The sequence below is a fragment of the Carcharodon carcharias genome, chromosome 9 (assembly GCF_017639515.1).
Source record: "Carcharodon carcharias isolate sCarCar2 chromosome 9, sCarCar2.pri, whole genome shotgun sequence".
Classification (NCBI taxonomy): Eukaryota; Metazoa; Chordata; class Chondrichthyes; order Lamniformes; family Lamnidae; genus Carcharodon; species Carcharodon carcharias.
This window is the reverse complement of record NC_054475.1, coordinates 23,957,007-23,968,593: the sequence shown is the minus strand read 5'-3', so window position 1 is coordinate 23,968,593 and position 11,587 is coordinate 23,957,007. Positions and strand designations below refer to the sequence as shown.

The 11,587-nt window shown below is 43.8% G+C and overlaps 1 non-coding gene across 1 annotated transcript; it reads left to right on the top strand.

The window, feature by feature from the left end:
- Nucleotides 1–799: 799 nt before the first annotated feature.
- On the top strand, nucleotides 800–958 carry LOC121282686. Its single transcript, XR_005944111.1, has one exon. It is a non-coding gene; the product is annotated as a U1 spliceosomal RNA (small nuclear RNA).
- The last annotated feature ends 10,629 nt before the right edge of the window (nucleotides 959–11,587 follow it).

Genomic DNA, 11,587 nt, shown 5'->3' with positions numbered 1-11,587 from the left:
CCAGCAACTCCTTTGATTCCATTAATGGCCCAAATTTTACAGATTATTTCATTTCCTTTGAAAATTCTGTTTAGCCATTATATTGGGAGTTGCCAACCATCTTTGATTCTTTGTAATTATTCAGGAATCGATGTCCTGTATCCTGGATCTAGAAAGGCTTCATCCAGGATTTAATTTGCATAGAAAGTGCCTTGTGGGTCAGGCCTCCCATATCAGCAACCTTTACAATCTATCTTAAGGCTCGTCTGCAGTTTTTGCTGGTGGCAAAATATAAGTGTTCTGCTCTGTTACTAATCTTCCTCCATGGAAAGCCAGGACAAAAAAATGCTGTCTCATTTGGAGTACAGCATGAGAAAATCAATCACCTTCATGTGACCGTATACCAACCACAAGCAATTAAATATTTTTAAGGACCTTAAATGCTATCTGTGGGGAACATGGCCTAAGAATGCCACTTACCCAAAGTACTTCCATGTTGCACATTGGGCCCTGTGTCTACCAGTGGACAAGTGACTCCAAGCAATGCTTAAACTCAAGGAACCTTGTGCTTCAACCAGTGTAGCACTTAAGTTGGGAACAAATACCAAAAAGCACATGGATCTTCCTTGCCACTGATCTACAAAAAAGACCATTAGTTTTATATTCGCCTGCCTGCCAGCTGCAGGAGACCTGGGCTGCTAGTATCAGCAGCTAAAGATCTTTAGAAAAAACAAAGTGCCTGAATAATGGGCAGTTTAACATTGTTAGCTCCACTAACTCTCAAGATTAACTGGATTCATTGCGCATCCTTATGCCCACTATGCTTACCTGGCAGGGGAGAGACCATGATCATGAAAGTGGTATTCCTAGGACAAGGCTAGACCATTGCACTTTGGGTGTGCTGACTCCTGCAATGTCCCCTATTGCGGGATACTAGACTGCAAAATTTGTGGTATCGTTATGATGCTGCCTATTAATCTAAAGGCCTACTACCCACCAAAATAAGTTGTAGGAAGGGTGGTGGTACAGTGCTATTTTCACCGGACTAGTATTTTAGAGATCCTGGGTAATGCCCTGGGGACCTGGGTTTGAATCCCACCATAGCAGATGGTGAAATTTGAATTCAGTACAAATGAAACCATTGTCGATTGTTGTAAAAACCTATCTGGCTCGCTAATGTCCTTCGGGGAAGGAAATCTGTTGTCCTTATGTGGTCTGGCCTGCATGTGGCTCCAGACCCACAGCAATGTGGTTGACTGTTAAATGCACTCTGAACATGGGCAAATAGGGATGGGCAATAAATGCTGGCCTAGCCAGTGACATCCATATCCCATGAATGAATAAAACAATAGTCCCATGGCACGATTCAAAGAGCAGGGGAGTTCTCACAATGTCCTGGCTAATATTTGTCCCTCAATCAACACAACATAAAATAATTCATTAGCTGTAAAGTGCTTTGCGATATCCTGAAGATATCAAAGGTACTTTAGAAATGCAAGTTATTTCTTTGTGATGATCAGTTCAGTATGCTGCCTGTGGTTGAGAGTCTGTTTGGATTTTGCAAATGCTGTGATTCTCTGACTCTGTAACTTGTATAGTTAATTCAGTCTCTGTTGCTATGCTGCAGGGTTCAATACATATGTGTTTAACATTTGCATTATTCTGCTTCAGTCTGAGATCATGTCCCCAAATGGGACCCCATTGTGTGAATAAGAAACAGCTGTTTTAAGCATGATGCAATGTTGTTCACATCTAATAGAATCAAACATTCACAAAATTTCATGTAACGCCAATGTGCTCTTCTAGCATAAATACTTTCCCATGTTCTTGCAAGCAGTATGGGGCAGAATGGCAGCCATTTTATCTTGCATTTCTCACGGCAACATGCTTTCCTCACCTATTTCTGTCAATTCACACCAGGATCAACAGTTGGACCTCTGCCTACATCTTTCTCTCTCTCATTCTCTCTCCCAGCTACAAGCAGTTAACTTCAGCATGGTGTTTATTTCACTTTTCTGAATTTGGAACAGCATATTTTTAAAAAAAAATGAAAGGAAACCAACTGCAAAATTTCCATTTTGTAACAGATATTGTGGAAGGTATTGTAATGTTTGTGTATGGTAGCCTAGAGTTTATGGCACTGGACTAGCAACCCATGGGAAATTGGTCTCTGAATTCAATAAAAATTCTGTCCTACCCAGAAACAGAACCAAAATACTGCCTGTCTGAACCAGGCGTTAGGCTCATTGTCTTTGCAAATCAGGGGCCTACCGCCTATTGCAGGCCCTTTTCCAGTGGCCCTTAGAGGGACAAGATGACATATGAACAAGGAGCAGGAGTAGGCCATTCAGCTCCTTGAGACTACTCCACCATTTAATAAGATCATAGCTGATCTGATTGTAACCTGAAATCTGCATCATGCCTACCCCCGATAACCTATCACTCTCTTGCTTACTGAGAATCTATCCACCTCTGCCTTAAAAATATTCAAAGATGCTGCTTCCACCACCTTTTCAGGAAGAGAGTTCCAAAGACTCACGACCCTCTGAGTGAAAAAATTTCACCTCATCTCCGTTTTGAATGGATGACCCTTTATTTTTAAACCGTGACCCCTAGTTCTAGAGTTCCACAAGATGAAATATCCTCTCGACTTCCACCCCATCAAGAACCCTCAGGATGTTATATGTTTCAGTCAAGTCGCCTCTTATTCTTCTGAACTCCAGCGGATACAAGCCTAGTCTGTCCAACAATTCCTCACAAGACAACCTGCCCATTCGAGGTATTAGTCTGGTAAATCTTCTCTGGACTACTTCCAATGCATTCATGCACTAAGACACCCAGATTCCTCTGTTGAAGGATGTCGCCAAAAAAAAGTAAGTGAAAAACGTTTTCCCGGCCTGGACTCCATATTAAGACTGGGGGCAGCTTTACCTTCTTTATTATTTGACTTCTTGAACACTGTGAATTTTACTACTTTGATCTTAATGCCTTCTTCAACTCTCCCAGACCCTCCATAGAATTCTCGTCTATCTGACCTTCACCTAATTTCAGGGATAAATTCCTCTCAACTTTAATAATGATTACTTTAAAACATCCTCATATTTTTGCCACATCCTTTACCTTTGCTGTTTGTTCCATTTCATTTCCTTCATGTGTTTCCTATAATGTTGGCTCGCCTAAAAGTGACCTTTATAGACTCACTGCTGTTTTCCATCTCTGTTTTCCCTTAAAAGTGTCAATATTATGATCACTTGGCCCAGACTTTCCTTCACTACCACTTAATTTATTGCCTCCTCTTTTTTAGGTCACATTGAATCTAGTGTTCTACTATTGCCCCTTGCCAGTTAACTTGCATGGAGTTTAGAATCAAGTTCTGCACAGCAACACTGATTAATAAGACCATAAGACCATAAGACATAGGAGCAGAAATTAGGCCATTTGGCCCATCAAGTCTGCTCTGCCATTCAATCATGGCTGATAACTTTCTCAACCCCATTCTCCCGCCTTCTCCCCGTAACCTTTGATCCCCATACCAATCAAGAACCTATCTATCTCGGTCTTAAATACACTCAATTGCCTGGCCTCCACAGCCTTTTGTGGCAATGAATTCCATAGATTCACCACTCTCTGGCTAAAGAAGTTTCTCCTCATCTCTGTTCTAAAAGGACTTCCCTTTATTCTGAGGCTGTGCCCTATTAATGGAAACATCTTCCCCACATTCACTCTATCCAGGCCTATCAGTATTCTGTAAGTTTCAATCAGATCCCCCCTCATCTTTCTAAACTCCATCGAGTATAGACCCAGAGTCCTCAAACTTTCCTCATGTGTTAAGCCTTTCATTCCTGGGATTGTTCTCATGAACCTCCTCTGGACCCTGTCCAGGGTCAGCAAATCCTTCCTGAGATACGGGGCCCAAAATTGCTCACAATATTCTAAATGTGGTCTGACCAGAGCCTTATAAAGCCTCAGGAGCACATCCCTGCTTTTATATTCTAGTCCTCTCGAAATAAATGCCAACATTGCATTTGCCTTCCTAACTACCAACTCATTCTGCAAGTTAACCTTAAGAGAATCCTGGACTAGGACTCCCAAGTCCCTTTGCACTCCAGATTTCTGAATTCTCTCCCCATTTAGAAAATAGTCTATGCCTCTATTCTTCCTACCAAAGTGCATAACCTCACACTTGCCCACGTTGTATTCCATCTGCCGCTTCTTTGCCCATTCTCCTAACCTGTCCAAATCCTTCTGCAGCCTCCCCACCTCCTCAATACTACCTGTCCCTCCACCTATCTTTGTATCATCTACAAACTTAGCCAGAATGCCCTCAGTTCCTTCATCTAGATCATTAATGTATAAAGTGAAAAGTTGTGGTCCCAACACTGACCCCTGCGGAACTCCACTAGTTACTAGCTATGTCCTTCAGAACTCTGGTGTGTAATCCATCTGGTCCAGATGATTTATCCACCTTCAGACCTTTCAGTTTTCCTAGCACCTTCTTCTTGGTAAGGCCACCATACTCACCTTTGCCCCCCGACTCTCTTGAACTTTGGGGATATCACTCGTGTCTTCTACTGTGAAGACTGACGCAAAGTACCTATTCAGTTCCTCCGCCATTTCTTTGTTCCCCACTACTGCTTCTCCAGCATCATTTTCCAGCGGCCCAATGTCCACTTTTGCCTCTCTCTTACACTTTATATATCTAACAAAACTCTTGCAATCTTCTTTTATATTACTGGCTAGTCTACCCTCATGTTTAATCTTCTCCCTCCTTATTTCTTTTTTAGTTGTCCTCTATTGGACTTTGTAGGCTTCCCAATCCCCTGGTTTCCCACTGCTCTTTGCCGCATTGTATGCTTTCTCTTAATCTTTTATGCTGTCCCTGACTTCCCTTGTCAGCCATGGTTGCCTCGTCCTCCCTTTAGTATGCTTCTTCTTCCTAGGGATGAATTTTTGCTGTGTCTCCCAAATTACTCCCAGAAACTCCTGCCATTGCTGTTCCACTGTCTTTCCTGCTAGGCTCATCTCCCAGTCAATTCTGGCCAGCTCCTCCCTCATGCCTCTGTAGTTGCCTTTATTCAACTGTAATACTGTTACATCTGATTCCAGCTTTTTCCTCTCAAATTGCAGGGTAAATTCTATCATATTATGGTCACTTCCTCCTAAGGGTTCCTTCACCTTAAACTCCCTTATCAAATCTGCCTCATTACACATCACTAAATCTAGAATTGTCTGTTCCCTAGTGGGCTCCACCACAAGCTGCTCCAAAAAGCCATCTCGTAGACATTCCACAAATTCCTTTTCGTGGGATCCACTACCAACCTGATTTTCCTAGTCTACCTGCATATTAAAATCCCCCATAATCACTGTAACCTTGCCTTTCTTACACACCTTTTCTATCTCCTGGTGTATCTTGTGCCCCACATTCTGACTACTGTTCGGAGGCCTGTACATAACTCCCATTATCTTTTTTTACCTTTGCGGTTCCTCAACTCTACCCACACAGATTCTACATCATCTGACCCTACATCATTTCTTGCTATTGATTTAATTTCATTTCTTACTAACAAAGCAACCCCCTCCCTCTGCCAACCTACCTATCTTTTCGATAGGATGTATATCCTTGGATATTTAGCTCCCAGTCCTGATCCCCTTGCAGCCATGTCTCCGTGATGCCTACTACATCATACCTGCCAATTTCAATATGCACCACAAACTCATTTACCTTATTTCGTATGCTGCGTGCATTCAGATACAAAACCTTCAGTCCTGTATTTCCCATCCCCTTTCTCATTGTCGTCCCTTTATCTGATGTGCTTGAAGTTAGATTCCTAGCCCTTTCCAAACACTCTGTCCTATTTTGTGTTCTGGAGACTGTAATAGCTTCTCCGGGGCACTCCTTTTCTTTTCAGCTTTTTCATAATTTTCCATGAAGTTGAATCCACCAACCCCCACCACCCCCCCCGCCCCCCCACATTCTAACCTGCTGCTTTGTTTCCCAATAGTCATACTTCTTGGAATTTTACCTTTCCCTCCCCCCCACTTTCTAGTTTAAAGTCCTGTTGACCACCCTATTTACCCTTTTCGCTAGAACATTGGTCCCAGATGGAGACCGTCTGAACGGTACAGATCCCTCCTGTTCCAATGATGATGCCAGTGCCCCATGAAATGGAACCCCTCTTTCCCGCACCACTCCTTTAGCCACGTGCTTACTTCCCTTATTCTCGCATTCCTATGCCAATTTGCACGTGGCTCGGGTAATAATCCGGAGATTATAACCCTTGAGGACCTGTTCTTTAATTTAGTTCCTAGTTCCTGATAATCCCCAAAGAGGTCCTCTTTCCTAGTCTTATCTATGTTATTTGTCCTGACGTGGACCACAACAACTGGATCCTCCCCCTCCCTCTCCAATTTCCTTTCAAGCTGGTCAGAGATGTCTCTCACCCTGGCACCGGTCAGGCAACATACCGTGCGGACTCTCGATCCTGCTTACAAAGGAAGCTATCAGTTCCCCTAATTATAGAATCCCCTACAACTACCACTTTATAAAGTCCAAAGTCCATCTAGTTCATCTTCTACCATCCTGGTAGTTACATTATATACTGATAATGGAGACATTTACTACTTATAGCAGTCAGTCTCTATCTTGCAGTCTCCAACAAATCCAAATATGAGACAAATAAGCATCCAGTGGTGGAGAGCTTTGGCAACTATCGGTCCAAAGCCACCTATTCCTCTCAAAAGTTCTTCATCTACCACACCTCAAGTCTCAAATTACTCATATCCTAAAACATTATTTTCTGAAAGAAATCACTTCAATAAATTCATGCTCACTACAATACTTTCCATATTGTGCATATTCCAGTCAATATTCCATTTTCCCCCATATTACTGTGGACTTTATTCCCTCCCAGAGCATTTTACTTACTTTACTTCGATTTGTCGCTCGGGGTAAAACCAGGGAATGAAAGGTCCAACAACTAACTATGACAAAAATGAAATGCTTTTCTCTATGATGGATCACCTTATTGGCTTCTTTCTATCTGGTACAAAGGGATTTAAGAACAGTTTCACTTATAGAAAGTGGCCCAACACTTTTTGAAACATAACAGCTGCTGAACAGAAATCACTTCACCTATTCCTTCTCTCTTTCTCTGCCTTTTTTTTAACCGGTGGTATGCATGGTCCTTAAAGGGGCCACTTTGGGCTGTACAGAACATCTTAAAGATTTGCTGGGTTTTTTTTATACAATGGAACTGTTTGCCATGTGAGTATGGCTTATGGTAGGATTCTCGCCCCTGAATCAGAAGGTCATTGGATCGAGTCCTACTCCAGGGAACTGAGTGCATAATCTAAGCTGACAGTCCAGTTCTGTACTATCGGAAGTACTGCCTTTTGGATGAGGCGTTGAATTGAGGCCCCATCTCTCAAGTGGATGTAAAAAAAAATACAATGGCACAAGAAGAGCAAGGGAATTCTCCGGAGTGAGTGTTCTGGCCAACATTTATCCCTCAGCTAACGCCTAGAAACAGATGATCTTGTCACTATCACATTGCTGTTTGTGGGACTTAAAGTGTGCAAATTGGCTGCCATATTTCCCACATTACAACAATGACGACTGCACTTCAAGGTATCTCTGTCCCCTTCGGACTAACGCACCTACTCCTCCCCCTAGTGAATGCTTGACTTCCAGCTCAGTTCTAAGGAGGCACTGCCAGATTTCTCGTCCACCCCCAATCACCGAGCTGCCCATTGATTTGCTGGTGTTATTGTAATGAGGTCCGATGGTGAAAATGGTCCATTGGATGGTCAGAGTAGATGCCCTGCCCACTACCCACCCAATTTGGATGCAAATCAAAAATTTCCCTCAGGGTCTCCAGCTTCATTTGGTGAAAGAACTCAAACATGGTGTCTTGAGCCAACTCTCTGCATATGACAACATCAGCAATGATCCATGGGCTGCCTCATTTGCATTATTTGTTACTATGTTTCGTTAGTTGCTATGTGAACTTTCATTATTTCTGTTGTGGTTGACAAGGCATTTGTTTTGTTCTCTTCATCCCAGTGCGATATTTTATTTACATACCAGGTAGAATGGTGGGGAGATACCCAGGGGTAAAGTCACATACAGGTAGTGATCTAGGAAATATCATGAGGAAAGCCCCGTACAAAACATATTTCAGGAAAGGAAAACATTTATGCTGTGAACAAAATCTAACGGGTGGATTTCCAACAGTATGTGGGCACTTTTACGAGTAAGCTCAAAGCTTTTTTTTGTAAGTTACTTGTTTTTGAGTGTTTGCTATGTTAGAAATTGAAGTTTTTAATTGTATATAATAGACCTTTTAATGGATTACCTGCAATTCAGTGGAAATGGATTTGGGAGAGAAGGAGGTGGATCTAATAAACAAGAGGAGCTCGAAGAATGAGAAAAGATTGAAAAAAGTGATGATAGTGGATTTCCTCATGGAAACTGACAAGGATTCTTAGCACAGTGACAATAACACCACTCAGATTCTAGCCCCGGTGGTTTTTAAACAACCAGCTTTATTTATATTGATGAATAACAGTACAATATTAGGTTTTATATAAATATTCTATGTCAGTATATTGAATTACAAGATTACATGCAAATAATACACACTAGTGCACAGGCCTGGAGTGATCACTTTTAGCTGGCCAGGCTGCCTGTGTGGCTATGAGTTTTTGACTACCTATGAGAGTGCTCTGACTCCCAAGAGATCAACACAGCCCTGTTGCTGTGGTCTGGTGACCAGTTCCACACTGTTTGTGCCACTCTGTGGCTGAGAATGAACTGCAGGGTGTTTCAACTCAAATTCGGGGTCCAGATGGGGTGTCTTTAGGGTTGCCTGTTACCCAAATGCTACCATAGACTTTTATTCGTACAAACCATTCTTGATTATTTACAGGTCTATATATAGCTCAGTACTCTACACAAGATTGTACTTCTGCTTTTCTCCAGATCTCAGTTACTTAACCATGTGACATTGCATTATATTTACAACAGTACAACAGCAACAGGTGCTCCTGACTTTAAGCCTTTATTCTACATCCCCCCCCAAATTCTTTACCTCAATTATATACCTCCACCTACATCTCCCCCCAAAGTGTCAGACTTCATAGGGTTAGTCTCTGTAGTGCCTTGACCAATCTCCCTGATGTGGCCCTGACGTCATTTTGAAGTTGAGGACAAACTATGATCTCTGTTGTTCAATAGGACTGTCTACCACCTGGGTGGTTGTAGAGTTTCTAATCGTTTCTGGATCCTTGTCTCCAACTGGATCTGGATAATAAGTCTAAAATTCCATAGATTTCCTGCCCATTGATATCAAGGCTCTTCAGTTCCTTCTGATATTTCCTTGGTCCATCTCAATTCTGTAAGATCTTGGTTGTTGAGCTCCTTGTGTTACAGTGCCTTTTTTCTGTTAGTCTCATATCCACACACTCTCCCCAGGATGTAACAATTGTAAGTCACTTGCTCTGTGCCTGAAGTTGAAATCATGAGCTTGACTGTCTCTTTTTGCTCCTCACACTTCCTGACTCTCTCGATCATATACGGTAATGTTAGGTTATAGTTTGTTGTAGAGCTGGAAGTTATGTTTGAAGCCATCTTACCAACAATAACTCTGATGATGAGAACCCATTTTTTTTAAGCAGTGAAGTTCTGTATTTAAGAAAGGCAATGTTAACATGTTCATTCTTTTTCATCAATTCCTTGATTGTTTGAGCTCCTCTTTCTGCTTCTCCATTCGACTGAGGATATCTGGATGAACTAGTCACATGCATGAAACCAAATTCCTGTGCAAAACTGTAGAACAGCTTGTTAACAGAGGGCCACGGTCTGACACCACCTGCAGGATTTTCCGCACCCACCTGCCCCCATGATCTTCCAGCCCCACCACAAGGCAATGGACCTCTGGCTGGGCACCACCTCGCCTCCCATGGGTCCCGCCCGCGACAGTGCCAGAAAATCCCAGCCCACATATTGCAAAGCTTCTTTGTGGCGATGTAATGACCGACTCCAACATGGTGCTGTGCAGTCTACTCACTTCGAACCATATGGAATAGTAATCAATGATGATAATCAAAGCTTTGCCTTTAAACTCAAATAAATCCATTCCCAGGCACTGCCATGAACTCAAAGGAAAAGTGAATGGTGCCAGCGGTTCACTCTGGTGTTGGCTATTCACTGCATACTTAAGGCAATGTATTATTAACACTTCAATGGATTGACTGATGCCAGGCCACCACACTGACTGCTAGGCTCTTACTCTGCATTTCATTATCCCCAATGAGCTTGATGGATTTTCTGGAGAATGTCAAGTCAAAACTTTTAGGGATAACTAGTCTGTCATTAAAAACTAAGGGTGGAATCATCCCATTCTGCCAGTGGTGGGGCTTGTGGCAGGAAGTGACGGACAATACAGCAGGAGCTGAAACTTGGTTTTCCGATGGTGGGAAATGATGGCGGGAACTTGCTGTCCCGACTGTCATGGCAGAATAGTGGCGGGCTGCCATTCCCACCAGAGGTCATCAGGAAGCCATTTTGCATCTCATTGTTAAGATTCAAATGAGCGCTCAACCAGGGTTGTCCCCCATCCCGTCCAATCATCTGCCACGCCATTGGGATCGCATGCTGGTCCAGAACACATCTGGATCAACATGGCATGCACATGTCAGGACTTACCTAGATGGAGGCCTGGAGCAGCTTGTGGACCCTGAAGCAGGTGGCGGATTCTCGCGATGGTGGACCCTGGAGTAGCACATAGAAAATCGAGCAGGTGAATTACCGAGCACCTGGACAATTGAGGAGCAGGTATAAGGCTGCAGCAGATAATGGAGTGCGTCGATGATCATTGTGTTAGTGGGTGAGGTGGGGGTGGAAGATGGGGAGGAGAGGCACAAAGTGGTGGTGCAGGTGTGGAGGCCAAAATATGTGGGGGTAGAGATTGAAGTCTTGTGCGGTCTTGGATCTGTACGATGGGGGATTGGAGTGGAACCATGGCAAAGGCCATGAGCGAAGGAGGGGACTGTGAGAGAGAGGGGGTGGGGTGCACAGGTGAAGGAGTGGACTGAGAGTTGGGGGGCGTTGGAGGAGGTGGAGAAGGGGAGCATGAATGGGGGTGGCAGGTGGAGATGGGGACTATGAGTTGGGGGGGGGAGGGGCAATGCAGGTGGAGAAGGGGGCCGTGAGTGGGGGGTGGGGTAAGGCTGGAGAAGGGCACTGTGATTGGGTGGCAGGTTCAGAAGGGGACTGAGTGAGGGCGGAGAATGCAGTTGGAGAAGGGGTCCATGAGTGGGGAGGTGCAGGTTGAGAAGGGGTCCGAGAGTGGATGGTAGAGTTCAGACGCAGGTGTCTATGGAATCGATTGCTGAAACCTCAGGGGGCGAGGGGGGTGCAAAGCGGCGGAATTGCTTGTAGGTGGAATTATGACTGTGTAGGGGGTACTGTTATGCGGTAGGGTGGGGGGTTGAGGGTCTTACGATGATGGGTGAAGGGGCAATTAGGGTTGTTGGAGGGGACATGTAATGAAATGTGGATCTTTGGAGTGGGAAGTGTGAGAGTTCTTGGGATAAGCTGTGCAGGGAG